Here is a 16,979-nt window from a genome sequence, read left to right on the forward strand (position 1 = left end):
AAATTGTGTGTCGTGACGTCATAAAATTTTGAATAACTCCCACATTTTTGAACCGATTCTTCTAAAATTTGGTATGTAGGTGCACATAGACCACTTCTCTGAAATATATTCCGGGTTTTTCGATAGACTCAAAATTTTGGATTTTATAATGATTTTCCCAAAGAACAGTTTTTTGAAAAAATTTAGGCCAAAATCCAAAATTTTCAAACAACCGAGATAGCCATTTGATAGACAAAGTAAAATTACGTATAACCTTTTTTGTTACGTCTTGATTCCTTTAAAAATGAAGATGTTAGCGGCGTTTGAACTTTTGCCGTTTTTGAGGCGAAAATGGCGAACATGACGTCACTAAAACGTCAATTTCTCAAAAACTTTCCGACGGATTTCGCTCAAATTTTCAGGGAACGTGTCAAACTGATGTAAGAAAAGGTATTGAAAGTTTGGCGGCGCGCAGCGCCGCCGTTTTTGAGATATCGCAAAAATTCGCGAGGGGGGGTAAAATTTACCCCCCCAGCCCCGCGCGGGTTAACCCTCGCCGGCACAGGGGGGTTGATGCACCCCCCCTAAGGTTTTTCGCGAATAACTCGCGTAAAAAGCGGCGGATCGCGACGAAACTTTCAGTACCCTCGCATTGATCAATTTTCCACGTTCTCTGAAAATTTCATGACCCTGACCTTAATGACCTTTGACCTGTGACCTTTTTTCCGTGACCATGTTTGGCCGAAATCGCGATTCGGCGTATGTCGGCTCACATTAGCCGCGCGTTTGCAAGCTTTTCGTGGTTTCAAACGTTCAAACATGGGATTTGATGTTGCTCCCATACATTAGGGTGGGTGTCAAGGTCACCTGAAGGTCAGGTCAGGTCATTGACCTTTGGTGACCTCGGGTGACCTCGGTTCACTTTTTCGAGTTTTACATGTTTCTAGGCTAGTTTTTGGAGCTGAATTCGAATTTCGCAACCATTTAAACATTTACGAAGTAGTTTTGGTGCCTTCGTAACATGTTACGAAGCTGCCAGAGGCGGTTGACACGTATTACGAATACCCGTCACAACCCCTACCGGTTGACCTGACCTGACCTGACCCGACCTGGTCTAAATGCTTAAAAACATCATCTCTGATCAAAACTAACACGATATTCGTGATCAGCACCCCGGAAAACCACATAGCAGCCACACTTTACGACTTTCTAACAGGTCCCGATTTTCCCGGTTTTCGGGTCATTGACCTGACTTGGAAGGTCACCCGATGACCTAGGACCTTAAAATTGGGTATCATCGGCTTCGTCTCGTGACGGGCAACACGCTCGTTTTTTCCGCAAAGCTCTAGCTCGATCAGGGGCCAAACGCGAGGGGGGGGTCGTACCAACCCCCCCCCACTTGTGCCGTCGAAGGACGCAAAATGGCCTGTGCCGGCGAGGGTTAAAATTGGGTATCATCGGCTTCCTCTCGTCACGGGCAACATCCTCGTTTTTTCCGCGAAGCTCTAGCTCGATCAGGGGCCGAACGGCAGGGGGTCCGACCGACCCCACTCCCCCTCCCCCTACACATTAGAAGCTGGAAAACGCTGCACACATTCGAGGGCTAATATTGTCAATACTGACTACCGCAAAAAGTAAAAGCGGCCAACTTAGCCATTTTCGAAGATATCGGGCTAAAATTTTTGACAGTGGGTCCTTGGTTCGGTATGTGTTCAATCACATGCTCCATTTCCCTTTTTTTCAGCACAAATGTAAGTTTTGAAGACCATCACTGATCACAGTAGCAAATGCTTCGAAAGATGGGTAGTAGGCAACATATCCTGAATTTGCCGTGCTGCATGGGAAGTAGTGTTGATGAAAAAGGGGTTTTTGGTTCAGATTATTGTGGGTGCAGAATACATTGTCTGCACCCACTGGATAAATATTGTGGGTGCAGCTGCACCCTTGCACCCATGGTTCCTACGCTTATGGCTATGATGACACATCATAGCTATAGCGAGCTATATTTACATTTTGCCACCACTGTGCCTGTTTCCAGCCCCAATCCTCACCCTCTATACCCCTCTTGCAGTTCCACCTCTATCCAATTCCGCCACACACAACCTCGTCCGTGATAGCTGGGCGACCCATCCCAGTCCTCTCCATTATCCATCGTTCAGTCACAGATCGCGTGCTCCACCACAGGGTCACTGCAGATACGATAGTAAATCACGATATATTGCCAGGCGAAGGTCACCATAGAGAGATGATTAATGGAAGAGTCGAGAGGCGTTGCATCCCAAAACAGGGATAATCCATGGATGTAGGGGGTTGGAGTGATATAACTAGACGGTAAATGAAGCGTGGGATGAGCTCAGTTTGCAACAAAGCATGTCATTTGTCTGCTACAAATCATGAACGTTGCTGTTTTACGAGTGAAAGTGACATCAGCAAAACGGGCAAGCAGTGAAATAAGTAAATAAAGCACGACACGTCTGTATACATTAACTTTAAAGTTTAATGACAAGACCAGACGTTTTAGTCCTAATCTGCAGTTAAAAACTGTATAAAACTCAACGTTACATCACGCGTACATTTTACCGGATTTCGTTGAGAAAATAACTAAGACTGGAAGCAAATTATAATGTTTTTTTTCCAATATAGCCTTCCACAAAGCATGAATGTTCGCTATCAACCTAAACCTACAAACATTGTCCAAATAGTTCCCGAGCCGGGTTAGTCACACCACCTGGCGTTCCGGCCCGCATACCACCACTTATAACCATGTTGATTGCACACAGCTCGGCATTGTCACGCCATTGACCATTGATGGCCGTTACAGGAAGCCACTCAATGCCACATACAGTGTCGGGGCCGGCCCTACCCCCACAGTGACCCAGATTGGAGCGCCCTTGGTGTCAACAGGCTAGTCGGATCGGATTGGACAGTAGCAATGTAAGTGGAACAGACGTGTTCATTCATGCTGCAAAAATACATGCAATCGCTATTCTTGACACAATCGAGCTTACTATAAGGAAGTTTGAAGGATAACATTTTGGTCGCTAGACTAGAAAAGCAGCTCCCAAAAAATTTGCTCTTATCTAATTTGTGAACAAAAGCCTTCCGATTTCTCAAAAACTTAACGCAAGACTTATTGCACCGTCTTCGGTCTGAAGGTTTTTCTTATGATCGAAAACATCCCTTCACTATTCAGGTCAATTTATTGTTACCTGCTGTCGATAGCTCCCTTGTTGTAGTTGAATCACATTATGTATTTCGGTCCTAAACGCGATAACTTAAGCCTCAAAGAACATATAATCGTCGGTTATTTTCTCCATAGCATTATCATCAGGTGTTCAATCATTTAAATAAGGGTATAATTGATGACCTCAAACAATGGGTGCTGGTCAAAGTTTTTCTTCCTCTTTTTGTAGAATATCATCAGGCTGATTATGAATCCGCCGGCGATCTCCTTTTTAATAAGCTTCACCCCGCGTGTTCGTCGCCATGGTCACACAGCGACGGAAGTGAGGGTCTTATTCAAACTCCCCTTATTGCGAGCACAGGACTCGTACAAAAAGGGCACCGTCTGACCACTTTCCCTTCCATCCACTGCAGTAAAAACAGTTAATGGGAACAAAATGGAGCCAGCCAGTAACTGGACAAAACCGATGCTCCAAAACGACTTACCACGGGACGTGGACACTACAAGTTGTACGACTTCCGATATAGTTACTCCGTAAAAGGATACGTTTTACTGGTTTACGCTCAATGTCACTGGATCAGCGCGGACTTGATTAAAGGCATGCTCACTTGTACCCAAATGCGCATTACGCACACTGTATGGGATGGGGCCGAGAAATCCTCCTGAACACAAAGTTAGAACAACTTCTGTGATAGATGCACTAGCACATAATCCACACATCGACATAGAGATAGATGAGTGAACGAAAACGATGAAACAATAAATGCAGACGCTGTGAAATCCGCTAACCCGCTTGATCTCAAGCCCATCGATTAAATCCACGATATATCTGAATCGCAGCCTAGCGCGGTGGATTTCTGATCGAACCTCCGAGTCTCTACCAGTTCAGACCGGTCAAGGAGCGGCGGGGCTCCCAGCGTTCCTCTCTACTCAGCTGACCAGTTCCTCTCTAGTCAGCTGACCCACAAGGCACCACGGCCGGCCGGCTGACCCACACACTCGAGTTCCGGTAGGTCAGGCCGCGGGCCGGCCGTTCCAATCAGATAACGGGGACAATGAGGAAGCCTGCTGAGGATGGAGAGTTGTCGGATGGAGACCTTTCAGGCTGGTGGGAAGTGTCTCAGGATCGGAAGGGTCTTAGAAGAATTATAACAGGATTATTATGGCACGTTTCAATAAATACAGAATGTATATTTGGGGCTGTTATTACGCATAACTTATCCTAAATGCATGACTTCGGACGATCAAATTATGCCAACTGATCAGCCCTTGAATGATTTTCAGTAAATGTTCAGAGGATTGGGTCGATGGCGGAAACGCATGCTTAAAAAATGTGTTCCTGAGTAAAAACACAGCATGCAGAGGATTCGTGATGAATTTGAGAGCAAGATATTTAACATTTTTGATTATAGTATTGCTTCCAGTGGAAGATATTCCAATGTAACGAAACCATGAAGAATTCACTAAAAATATATTTAATTGGGATGTTTCTAGCCGTACAGGGTGTCTCAAAAGTTCGTTGACAGGAACCAGCCACACTTTTTTGTCAATAATTCTGAATCAGCAATTAATTAACGGTCGAAATTTTGCATGGGCATTCGTAACAACGTTCCTCAAGCAGTCCATTGTTTTCAAGCGCATTCGACCCTTCATGAGCTCACAAAAAGGGTTCATCTCTGACCATGGGTCAGGCATGAAAATGGAGGTCGCAAAATCGGGTCGGCTGAGAAACTCTCTATTTCAGAAGTAATGGGAATGGTTAAGTCGGAAATGACTCATGGCAAACTGTCGGCGAGGATGAGTACAACAAGATGATCATCTAATAAAAACGGTGGCTAAAATGTTTGAAGGACAAAACCATGCGAGACTAACAGCGTTTTGAACGACCCTCGTGCGGCAGCAGACTCGTGCTCCGGAAAGCAGCTGAAAATGAAGTGATAACTATTGAAAACTGACAAGAAGCTCACAGACAGAGGTTAACCAGTTTCAAAAATTGCAGGTCATCGTAAAATAAAGACAAAGTATAATTTGAAATTGTTTGTAATATCTATAACGCTAAATTTTGGGGGAAAATAACACGAAAATCGTCAATGCCAAGGACAACTGACCCTCCAAAAGTGTTAATTAATGTAAATTTTTATCCTACTAAGTTTCAAGAGGCAGATCTGGAGCGAATAGCTTTCTTTTAGACACAAAATTCCGACAAAACCGCACGATGGACAGGTTTTGGCCGTTTACAAAGCAGAACCTCTCCTGAGGAAAACACTCCGCAACCCAGCGAAGGTCTTGTCATGGGGAATGATGAGCGTTTGGGATTTGCAAAATTTGCACAACGTGTCTAAGAAACAGATGGCCGACACATTCTTCTACAATATGCTGCGAAAAATTCGCCCCTGGCACGTCCCATTTGTTCAGGAATGGGGTTGTTTTGAAAAGGAAAATGGTGCTTGGGAGGTCGGCGCCAGTCATTCATGAAGAAGTTAGCGCCAGAGAAGACCTACAAAATACTCACGGATGGTGTCGATGCAAGCTGTCGGCTTTCAGGGAGAAGCGGATGTTGCCGGGGAGCTCGCCAAACCTAAATCCGACGCAGAAACTGGAGGGGATTCCCCTACAAGAGCTTGAAAGCTGGTAACCTTTTATCAGCCTCCGGCAGCTGACGGAGCGACGAAAATCGGTATGGACAAATATTTTTGGAGATACAGCAAATGGTTTGATTTCCAACCTTCCGAATCAGTTGTCAAAGCATGCGTATTTGTCTAGTGTGCACAAAGACACCAAAACCTTAGATTTTTGGCCGGTTCTTATATGCTTTATGGGCATGGGAAATGTGTCAACGAACTTTTGAGACACCCTGTACAATCTACAGTATCATCGTAAAGCCTAGCTATGACCTCGACAAGTCGAACCTACACGTTGTCATTTACAATTCCAGCTTTACGGGGCAAAAATCGACTGACTATATATCGAGTGTCGATTCCAATGCAGCGTGGATAAACCATGCTGCATGCAGTCAAAACAGGAAAATTTCCCGCGGAATGTGAACTCGCGGCGGGTCAACTTTCACGCCACTCTCACGAAAAACGAGTTTTTACTCACTCCTTATCCGTCCTCCGACGTAATACTACAGGGTCTTTCATAATGAATGTTATTTTTGAAATAGCCATAGCTCAGGTGATATACATCACAAAGTTATTGTCAATACCCGAATGAAATAACAAATCATGGGAAATTATGTACACATGACTCGCATTTAGGTACCCTTCATCGATTTTTAACTGTGTCGCCTCGCTTTCGGACACAGATTTCGGCCCGCGGACGCAAATGGTGCACCACGCGCTTCACATCCTCCGCGCACAGCATTGCAGCAAACCTCTCCACTGTGACCTGTAGCTCTATGAGGGTCACTGGAAGGGTCTCTGCTTGGGGCCTCCAAGACGACTGTCCAAAATCAGAAGTACATCGGCGAGAGATCAGGGCTCCAAGCTGGCCATGGCCGCTCAGTGAGACGGCTGATCACTCGTCTGTCAAAGTTGCCATCCAAATTCCAACCACTGGCGCCCAGCCGCCGTTGTCACTTCAGCGCAGTCCTGCTGAAACCAGCGGCCTTGTCTTTGAACCCCGCCAGGCACATGAGGCCAGAATTCTTCCTTGAGCACTGAGCAGCCTCAGATAAGCTGGCTCGGTCACTGATGAGCCAGAAGCGAACCAGTGGACGAAGACACGGCCGTCGACCACGGCAGCCCAAAACATGACCTTTCGTGCGCTTTGTTCCTTGCAATTCACTGTGACATTCTGGAATCTGTTCACAAGCCTGTGATCATTTTAGAGCGGACATTGTGCTTCTTTTAAAAGTGTCCCCGAATCTTACGGTGGACAGCCGTGCGCTTCAGTGAGCCGTTTCCCACGACCATCCAAAACGCCTACGTGAAAAAAGAGCTGACCCGTGTTATAGGGGGAGGCATTTCATGTCCGCACAAAAGGGAAGTTTGGTGAAGTGTGGCAGTTTTAATTACATCAACAGAAATTCCAAGAAATTTGCAATAAGGTAAATACAAAATTTATGGTTTAATTATTTACGAACACCTTCAACTTCGCGTTTTAAAAATAACATTCATTATGAAAGACCCTGTAGAAGGCAGGTCTGCTTCTGGTCACGATAGCACAGTGTGCCAACGCAAACCAGTTTTGGTACAGGGTCGCATGGGTTCCTAGTAAAGCCACATCATCTGTTCTTGAGTAAAATGATTGTAAATGGTAAAAAGTTTGTCATTGAAGGTTGAAAACAGTTTGTTGAGCATTGGCGGGAACAAGTGGTCCGCCTCTTGTAAAGTAATGTAAAGGTGTGAGTTGGCCGGCGAAGTGTCTTTTTGAAAATATAGCACACGTTTATATTTTTTGCACACGTTTATAACTCTTTGACAAATTGACAATAACAAGGTCAAACTATCGTTTGATTGGAAACCACCGCTCTCTTTTTGTTGGGCTAGGCCCATGTGGTTATTTCATACTGTTTCAGGGCTATGGGATGGGAGGATAAGGATAAAGCTGTGGTGATTCGCCCAATATGGTGCGCCGCAAAAGCTGAACCCGTTCTGTTGTGACAGAAAGGGTGTCGTGCAGTAGTCGCCCAGGAGCAGCCACACAGCTGCTAAAGTGGTTACCCCGGAGAGGCATGATGCTTACTGCTACTGAAACTGCTCTGACCGGTTGCCTAGGGATGGGTGGTGGTCACCCTCTAAACAGAAAAGTAGGATGCCGGATATTTATTTTAAAAAGAGGAAATCATGCGGATGGACTGTTCGTGAGGATATACGATTCAAAGCATCCCGTATTGGTTCACACTTATACGCTACGTATGATCATTAATCAGTTGACTGGCTTCCTCGGGAGATTTCATTTTCATGTCAATATAGGTATGCGGAAATTCCATTTGAATATTCTGGAAACTGATACTCCGGATGCGATTCAATCAATATCGTATCCAGCCACATGCTAGCGTGCGTGTGAGCATCAGATTGGCAGTGATGGGTTTCACCGTCAGGTAAAGGTCGCACCGGTTGTCAGCCAATACGGTTCAAAATTGCACCAATAATGCTGCTCCAAACGACCTACTGCACTATCCCGTGACGTCATACACGTCCGGAAGGTCGTCTGTCCGTGTCGTTTTGCGGGAATTTCGCCCGTACGCCGTCCGGCACCGCCCAGCCGCGCGGTCAGCCGACCGTAACGGGATGGTCACGTGACCCGGCAGTTGTGCGCGTCCGGCGGTCACGTGACCCGGCCGTTGTGCGCGGCCGGCGGTCACGTGACCTGTGTGGTTTGTTGGTCCCCAGCCTCGGGGCGGGCCGCCGACCGTGTGAGGCACGCCCGGCCGGTGAGCGGCTGTGAGCTCAGCTCTCACCTGGCACATAGCTCACCTTATAATCTGCCATAGCTCAAGCTGATATAGCTCACATGATGTAGCTCACATGATAGCCTGTCATATCTTACCTGAAATAGCTCACGTGGTAAAGCTCACCCGACATAGCTCACCAGTCATCCGACATGGCTCATCTGACATAGTTCACCAGTCACTCGACATAGCTCACGGTGGAATAACGATTGTTTAGCTCGGATGTCGATCCACAATAAGTTAATAACTGTTGCAGAAGAGACACACAAAACCTCGAGCCCAATCGTCCTCCAGTTATGTCTTCATGCCTTCACCAGTGTCCACCACATTACACTGCACCACATGCCACGCACCGCACGTCCTCATTTCTATCCATCCCTCCCGCCAAAGCAACGATAATTGTACCGATACGCCGGCCGTCTGCTCCAGAGTCCCAATGTAATGATAATGACTGAACGAGAGGATAGCCTACGGCGGGTGACCTCGATACACACTGGTCTGGTATGGCAACGGGCCAGGTATGTGACCGGAATGGTATCGACCTAGTCGTGGATAGAAGGGTGGTAGGAATTGGCTTGGAATCATGTGCAGATAGCTAAGTTTAGACCAATAACGGGTAACGTTCATCAACTATTCACAAGCGTGCATTCACTGTTTTAAAACATTACTGCTTTAGACACGCATGAAATTAATCGCGGACAGGAATTCTGGGACAAAGGAATGAGTACCGATACCGTAAACAGGCCATACGGGGTGAAATAAAATTTAGTCTTGCGCGGAACGAGGGTGGAGTTGTACTGAATTTTTGCAATGATTTCTGGCGGAAACGGCCAATGGCCCAATATACTCCTTCGGATTTCGAGTAGAGTGGAATCAGATAAAAAAGATCCAGTGTGGACAGGTGACGCGGTCAACAAACCATCAGGCAACACTGAAAACGTTCAGGAGTAGAGAGAAAACATATGCCGAAGCACAGCTCAACGCCGCGCTGGCTAGGAGACTGCAACGGGGACCAGAAACATATCACCGCCTCCTGAATGACCGCCGGCGACTGACATCTGCCAAAACATTTTTTGATGGAATCCTGATTTTTTTTGCGAGACGGATAAAAAGTTCGGAAGTCTGGCGATAATATGGTACAAAAGCTAGCGTTTAATGGAGCATTATCTATACTGTATCCTGCCACACTGAACGAACACGTAAACATACCTAACTGTTATTGGGCGTGAATCACGCCGACACTGTATAATTAGGTACTGTAACTTGTAAATGTATAAGTCGTTAGCTACCCACATTTTATCAAATAAAGAACGTAACCAAAGATCAATTTCGAAACTAGACTGTTTCCCTAAGCTAAGAAACGGTGCAGTTTTCACTATTTCGCGCTCAGTCTTTCCATTTCATCACCGCTGAACCGGTTGCATTTATCGTCCGTTGCGCGGATTCCACGGGAACGCGCTGAACCTTAGGCTTGCTTCCCACCGGGTGACCGCGGCTTTTCCGTTTCCCAGCGGCCGGTTATGTGAGGTCAGAGGGGCCAGCTTTGGGTCAGAAGGGTCACGGTGGTTAGATGGGTCAGCTTTGGGCCAACCGCGCGCTAGCCAGTCTCGAACGGGCTTGGCTTCAGTGATGACCGCAAATGCTGAACTCCGCAAGGTAACACCCAGAACTATTGTAACTGCAATACTCAACGACTAAATCCGCAAGATCGCCCCGTATCAAGTGCCGCAACAGCCACAGATTCCTCAGTATTAACCCTAGAACGCCTAGGGGGGGGGGGGGGGGGGGTTGTATCAACCCCCCCCCCTGAGGTTTTTTCGAAGTGCACGCTAAACGGCTTGTCGTAGCGGGCTGAAATTTTCAATACCTTCTGGGGCAACCTTTGCGCATCTTTTGCCGAAAAAAATTGATCGGGTCATGTCAGGTCACGGAGTTATGACGTCATAAGAGGTACAGCCTCCGGCCGGATTTTCACAAACTGAGTGCCAACGCCCGAGGTTTCCTGCCGGTGGTACGGACATCGGTTGATGGATCGTGATGAAACTTCCCATGCATGTTGGGGCAAATATTGGCTATCATATGGTATAAGAAATTTGACCGGGTCAGGTCAGGTCACGGAGCTATGACGTCACAAGAGGAACAGCGTCCGGTACTATTTTTGAAAAGCGCCGGAACCACTATTTTGCTAATTCTTGTCACCTCAATGGGAATATGCAGCAATATTAGCTTCTATAGGGAGCAAATGGACCTCCCAAATCCAAAAATACAATCAGATTTCAAAAATTTAAATTTTGATTTTTCGAATTTCTGCCGCCGACTGTGACCTTGCCGACTTCCGGCGCTCCCAACGCGCCATTTTTAGAGCTAGGGAAACGAAATACATACCAAACGATAGAGAATTGATCAAGGAACACGATAGTGAAGGTTTCAAGTCGATATCTCCCACCGTTTTGCCGCAATCGCCGCCGAAAGTTGAAAAAAATATTTTTCCGAAAATTTGACCTTTGACCGGTCAAAAGTAGGTCAAATGTTGACCTAGGACCAAAAAATATACCACCAATCGCGAGATCTCGTTGAGAGCAATCCGTTGGTTTTTTCCGCTAAGCTCTACGACCTTCCGTTTCGAAACGCCAGGGGGGGTCGTAACAACCCCCCCCCCTGGTCGTTCGTGTTATGAGAAATGGCCTGGTCGTGCGAGGGTTAAAAGCGTATTCCGCCGTTACAAGGGCTGCACTGAGTTTTAAATTTAATTAGGATTACACTTACAATGGATGCTTCACAGCTCACTTCACTAAAAACCACATCAATCATTCTACGTTTACGTCGAAATTACGTCGCAACTGTATAAAGCACCAGATGTCAGACTGAAGGACATGTGCCTAGTAGTGTTAACATGTGGTCCTGATTCGCACGGTAGGAAACGGTACGTGGCTCATATAGTCTGTCCGCTTTACGGCCGGGCCGATCATTGCAGTTACAGGTCCATTATACCGTGTAGTATGTCCAGTAATGTCCACTGTTTATCATACGGTCCGTCACTATGGCATACGGTCCGTCAGTAACCACAGCCGTCATATAATATGGTTAAATATGCATTCGTAATCCATCATACGCCGAATTTAAGCTGTTCAACAGCCCGTCTTTTCCAACTTTTCAGTCGTGCAACCAACCATGTCATCTAGGCGCACAGTCGTTCATCTCGTGACGGCAGCGTAGGGTTTCATCCAGCCATCCATCAGGTCAGTCGATCAGACCGCACACTTCTTCAACCGTTCAACCGTGCAGCCACCTAGTCATTCAGCTGTTTTAGCTGTCCAGCCAAACAGTCATACGGCCATCCGATTATCCAGAAGCATGCCTTGTCGCCACACAGTGGTTAAAGGGACCCTCCCACCTTCAAAAAAGTAAATGAATTGGCACGAAAGTGATGTCGCTCGGTTCAGAAAGAGCGAAAACGAATATCTACCAAATTTCATCGAAAAAAATTCACCGGTTTTCAAGATATTAGACTTTTACTTTTGTTTACTTTTTGGGATCTCCGCTGTTCCTAGCGACTTTATTTGAAAGTGCGGCATTTGTTGCGCGCAAAGCAGCATATACCACCGCGTGCTACCAAACGTTTAAGTAAAAGATTTAAAAATCGTTAGATCTCCGCTGACGTCACAAATTCTAAGGGGGCATACCAATGCACTAGCCCCTTAGAATCCGAAAACTGCAAGTTTGAAATTCCATATCTCCGAATTAAAGCATTTGTCGATGTTGTGAGTGCCCAAACCGGTATTTGCAGGCCATGGCCACCAATTTGGCTATCTCAACTCAAAACTAATGTTAAGGTGGGAGTGTCCCTTTAAGCCGTTGAGACATCCAGCCATCAGCCAAAAGCAGCAAAACTTCAGCTATCCATCTACACAGCCGTTCATTCCCTGAGATTCCCGACCATTCTAGTTCATCCGACAGTCAGTACAACTGACCCCCCCCCGGCCACACCCCCCACCCCTTACCCATTCACCCAATAAGTAGCCCAACCAGTCGGTCGCTTCTCTCTTCCTCTCAGCCAGTCAGTCGGTCAGTAGAGTCGTCTCCCCGCCCGTCGCTCGCCGGCCGACCGGTCGCTTCGCTCGCTCGCCTCGGTCGGTCGGCCGGTCGTGTGACCCACGCCAGCCTGACCCCGTCTCGTAACGGTACAGCGCTCCGCTGCCAGTCTGGCCGCGTGCCGCGACGACCTCTGAGCCGTACGGACGGACATCTGAGCCGTATGTTCGAACCTCTGAGCCGTATGTACGGACCTGTGAGCCGGCGCGGCGGTGGCGATGGAGGTGGCGGTGGTAGCGGCGACGATTACAAGAATAGATCGGTTCAAGAGACTTACATACAGTCTTTGGCTCGTTACCTGATGAAAGAATGCAGGAGAGTCGTAAACATGTGCGAGTTTCCTATTCGCATGTATGCGGGTACCACATATAAGCATTCCTATGGTTACCGCACTGCCCCTTCTATCTATTAGCCAGCAGAGCCAAGTGCGTTACCGACACGCCTTTCAGGTGTACGAGGGGGTATCGAAAAGTTCTGATCATCACCACGAATGAGGTGTGATAGAAATTTGATTTTTTTTTTTTACATGATGTTCATTACTCCTTTACAAGTCACCACACACGACCGCAAACTTTTTGCATCGTTTCTTGAGCTGCCTCAGGCGGTCATTGTAGGACCTTCGCACTGTCCCGTAAATCACTGCTCCATCTCATCAATGACGTCATTTCTGTCCTTAAATCACCGGCCATACTGTGGATTCTTCATCTCTCGTAACAATCAAGAGTCAGTTAATACCCGGTCAGAAGAATTTCTTAGATGCGGTATGATTTAATGTCCATATCATGTTCTTTCTTCAATCGCAGCTCAGGACGAATGGGCGGGAGCGCTGTCGGTGCGGATAAAACATCTTTATTGTTTTTTTTTGCGGCAATTCTGCTTGAGGCCATCTCGCAACTTCTTCAAAAGTGTGCAGTGGTGCTTGCTTTCATTATCCGACCATAATCAAGACAGTCGGTAATGGCTATCCTACGTCAGATCCAGAACACTGATAGCATTGACCTTCCATATCAGCTTCTGCATCTTCGCCTTTTAAGAAGGACAGATGTGCCGTGCTTAAACTTCTTGATCATCTTTTTGTCTCTGGATCATGCACATAGACCCAGCATTCGTCACCAGTCATCAAATTATGGAAGATGTCTTCAATTTTCTAAAAAAAGCCTAGTTTTGATTTCGAAGGGCCAAGACGCATTTTTCTCTTGAACAAAGTAGACACACGAACTTCTAAGCGGGCTGACTCCTTTATCGTCTGTAGTTCTTCGCTGATAATATTTTCAGGCACTGCCAGCATTGAGATCTTTCTGTTGCACAATCATCTGAAAGGTCACACGACGATCTGTAAGGATGAGGTCCTCCACTTCCTTCACAGTCACCACCTTGTCAGTCACTGGCAGCCACTCACTTCTTGACTCCCCTGCAAGGGCCATGCAACCAAGTTGAAAATTATTTCTTCATTTTCGGTAAGTGCATGAGATGGGCTTTCCTCGCTATAAACTGATTTCACGTTCTTGATGTATTTTCTCAGTGTGATACCGTTTCAAATGCATTAGTTGGATGACGGTTCGGTCCTCAATGGGCCCAATACTCATCTTTTTTACTTCTAAGTCTCTCCTACATAAGATAAAACCACTTCTCAGGATTCTCTTTGCGGGAACATTGTTCTTAAGAACCAAATATAATATCAACCAAAAATCATCAAAATCGGTCTACATCTTCTATGTGATGATCAGAACTTTCCGATACCCCCTCGTATTCCATTTATTGCGACAATTTTACTAAATGTATGCGTATTACAATGTCTCTTTATTGTCCTCTTTTTGCGTATTGTACTACGTCGTATAGGTTTATGCACATATAATATAATGGTAACTTATTTTCCTAGCTTAACCATGCTTGTATATGTGACGATGTCCTCTTCAGTACAAATTGCACGAATTATCTCATGTGAAAATAATAGGTTACGCTCATAGTTCATGACATTAACCCATTAGAGAAAGTAGCAGCTACTATAGACAAATCGTCAGAGTTAAACAGCGTGCATTAGCTGAGGCTAGCATGGTCATTGGTTAATGGCATGTCACTATGGCGTAAACGAGAGCTCAGGAGTTTGAAATCACTTATCAGGCGCTTTTCCGAATTCTTATTGAGAACTTAGGTCAACAATGCAAATGTGCAGCTGAATAACAGCAATGTTTAACTGAGCCGTGATATAAATGATGCCAATGATCAACCACATTCGAATAACCACGCCCTGTTGTAATAGCAAAGTGTCTTCAATTTTATGTAAATTTTATATAAGACTACGAGAGGCACTGGACTAAAATATCTCTCAAAGTCATTACCAACGTTCTATACAAAGTTGTTGATGTCAAACTCTTCTCAACAGCGATCAATAACCACTGACCAGCCCCGGTTGGCAAATACAGCATAGTCCACACCCAGACACACAAACAGCGATCGTCGGCACGTGTATGGTGATCCGGGTCAACGAACCACAGCCGTGGAGGATCGCCCGGCCCGCCTCCCGTCTGCCGGGGGAGGGGAGGGGAGGGGAGGGAGGAGAGGGGAGGGACGGGAGGAGAGGGGAGGGGAGGGACGAATTCCAGGAGAGCCCCACTGAAACACATCGTAAACACTCGGCCTGAGAACCCAGCCGAGATCGAGGCGGGTTGAAGGCTAGTGGGATTAACCAGTGTGGGCTTCTATACCTTTGATGAATACGGTTCAGAATCTAGGGTGGCGATGGCCGATGGGCAGAAGTTTATGTAGGTTAGATCACAGATTGCCTAGATTCCGAATAGCGTCGTTTGCCACTGGGATAAGCACATGCCATTCTGTAATTATAATTGGTAGGTTATCGACAAAAACCTGCTTATTCCTGTCTCAGTTGGTCTATGCGTTAGGTGATGGTCATTGGTAATTTGAAATTAGCCTCATTCTTGGTATCAGATATGGGCGGAGGACATAGCTTTCCAAATTACACTGCTCCTATTGCAGTTCATGCAATTGACACCGGGCGAGTAATTGTGACGGTTTGTCCCATTTCAGTCCCGTGTCGGACTGCCTGCGATTAACCTAACACTGGCTTGTTCCAGTCAAAGTGCGAACGTGATACCTATGGAAACACTTCAGTGGATTTCGCGGGAAAAGCCCTTTACTTCAATGCGATTGTCAAAATGGCCTATCCTCACTTTGACTTAGTAATTTACCTACTACCGAAATGAAGTAAGACCCTGCAGACAGCTTACCTGTATCTGATAAATCCTCCCAAACGGAAAGCACTCGTCACTTGTATTTCGCGGTCACGGTATTTGAGCGTCACACCCCGTCACATACCCATCAGACCTCGTCACACTCCCGTCACGCGGCGCTCACGAGCCCCACTCTCGGCCAGCACTCGTAAACTGACAACCCTCAGCTGACCCTCAGCCGTGCCGGGCCGTCCGCTGGCTCTACCGGTATCGGTAGAGCTGACAGCCAATCAGAGGAGAGCAGGTGCGACCACACCGGCCCGCGCTCTACGGGAGAGGGGGATGAGGGAACTGGAGAGTGCGGGAGACTCACAGGCCAGATAAAAAAGAATCAACCCTCGTCCGTATTGGTGTTTGCTAGCCGCGAACGGGGCATTCCACGTCAAATCGAACAAAAATCGGCTGTTTTGCACCTTACCATCAGCGATTTCATTTTAAATTTGTGAGCGAGTTCCTGTGTCGCCCCGGACATTACATTGATGTTTTTTGCACATTCTGACCACAGGTCTTCTAAATATAGAGCATCAAATTTTTACAAAATGTTGCATCTTTATATTTTTGAACGACCATAACTTTGGTTGTACTTGTTTGATTTGAATGAAATAAACCTTACTGTTTAGGTAATTTCTTAAGCATTTGTTTAGAATTGCATCGACTTAAATATATGACCTTGAAATGTGCTTAACTCTGTTCTTAAGCACAAAAATTGAATTAGCAAAAAACACGCCTCCTTCGATTTGGCTCATTTTCATGTATTTTATTGCCTTCTTTATTCTTAACAACCTGTGAAAAAATTAGAGTGGGCCATTCATAAGTTGTGAAGAAAATGGCACATATGCAAACGTATGTTAGCACGCGCAGTGGAGGGGGAAGAGTGAATTTCGCCCTACCCCTCCTGTTTTTCGCCAATATCTCATAATATTGATGCGAAATTACTTATGGCTACATGTCCAGAATTGAATTGCACATCTCATCGTGCAAGCAATAAGAAAATCGGTTCACAACTGTTCTAGTAATAGCTCGGTGTAAAGTGAACAACCTGTGGCCGCGGCGACGCGGCGACTCGGCAGCCGGCGCCGAC

The 16,979-nt window shown here is 46.3% G+C and overlaps 1 protein-coding gene across 2 annotated transcripts in view; it reads right to left on the reverse strand.

Annotated features, from left to right (window-relative positions):
• Positions 1 to 16,051, reverse strand: part of LOC122369378 (cadherin-99C-like) — a 66,999-nt gene extending 50,948 nt beyond the window's left edge. Inside the window, exon 1 of one of the 2 annotated variants that reach the window (XM_043344083.1) lies at positions 15,896 to 16,051. The gene's annotated coding sequence lies outside the window, so the exon portion shown is untranslated. The remainder of the gene's footprint in view (positions 1 to 15,895) is intronic. The other variant, XM_043344082.1, reaches the window with a different exon arrangement.
• Between the last annotated feature and the right edge of the window lie 928 nt (positions 16,052 to 16,979).

The sequence above is a fragment of the Amphibalanus amphitrite genome, unplaced genomic scaffold (genome assembly GCF_019059575.1).
Source record: "Amphibalanus amphitrite isolate SeventyFive unplaced genomic scaffold, NRLGWU_Aamphi_draft 001029F_arrow, whole genome shotgun sequence".
In the NCBI taxonomy this organism is placed as follows: Eukaryota; Metazoa; Arthropoda; class Thecostraca; order Balanomorpha; family Balanidae; genus Amphibalanus; species Amphibalanus amphitrite.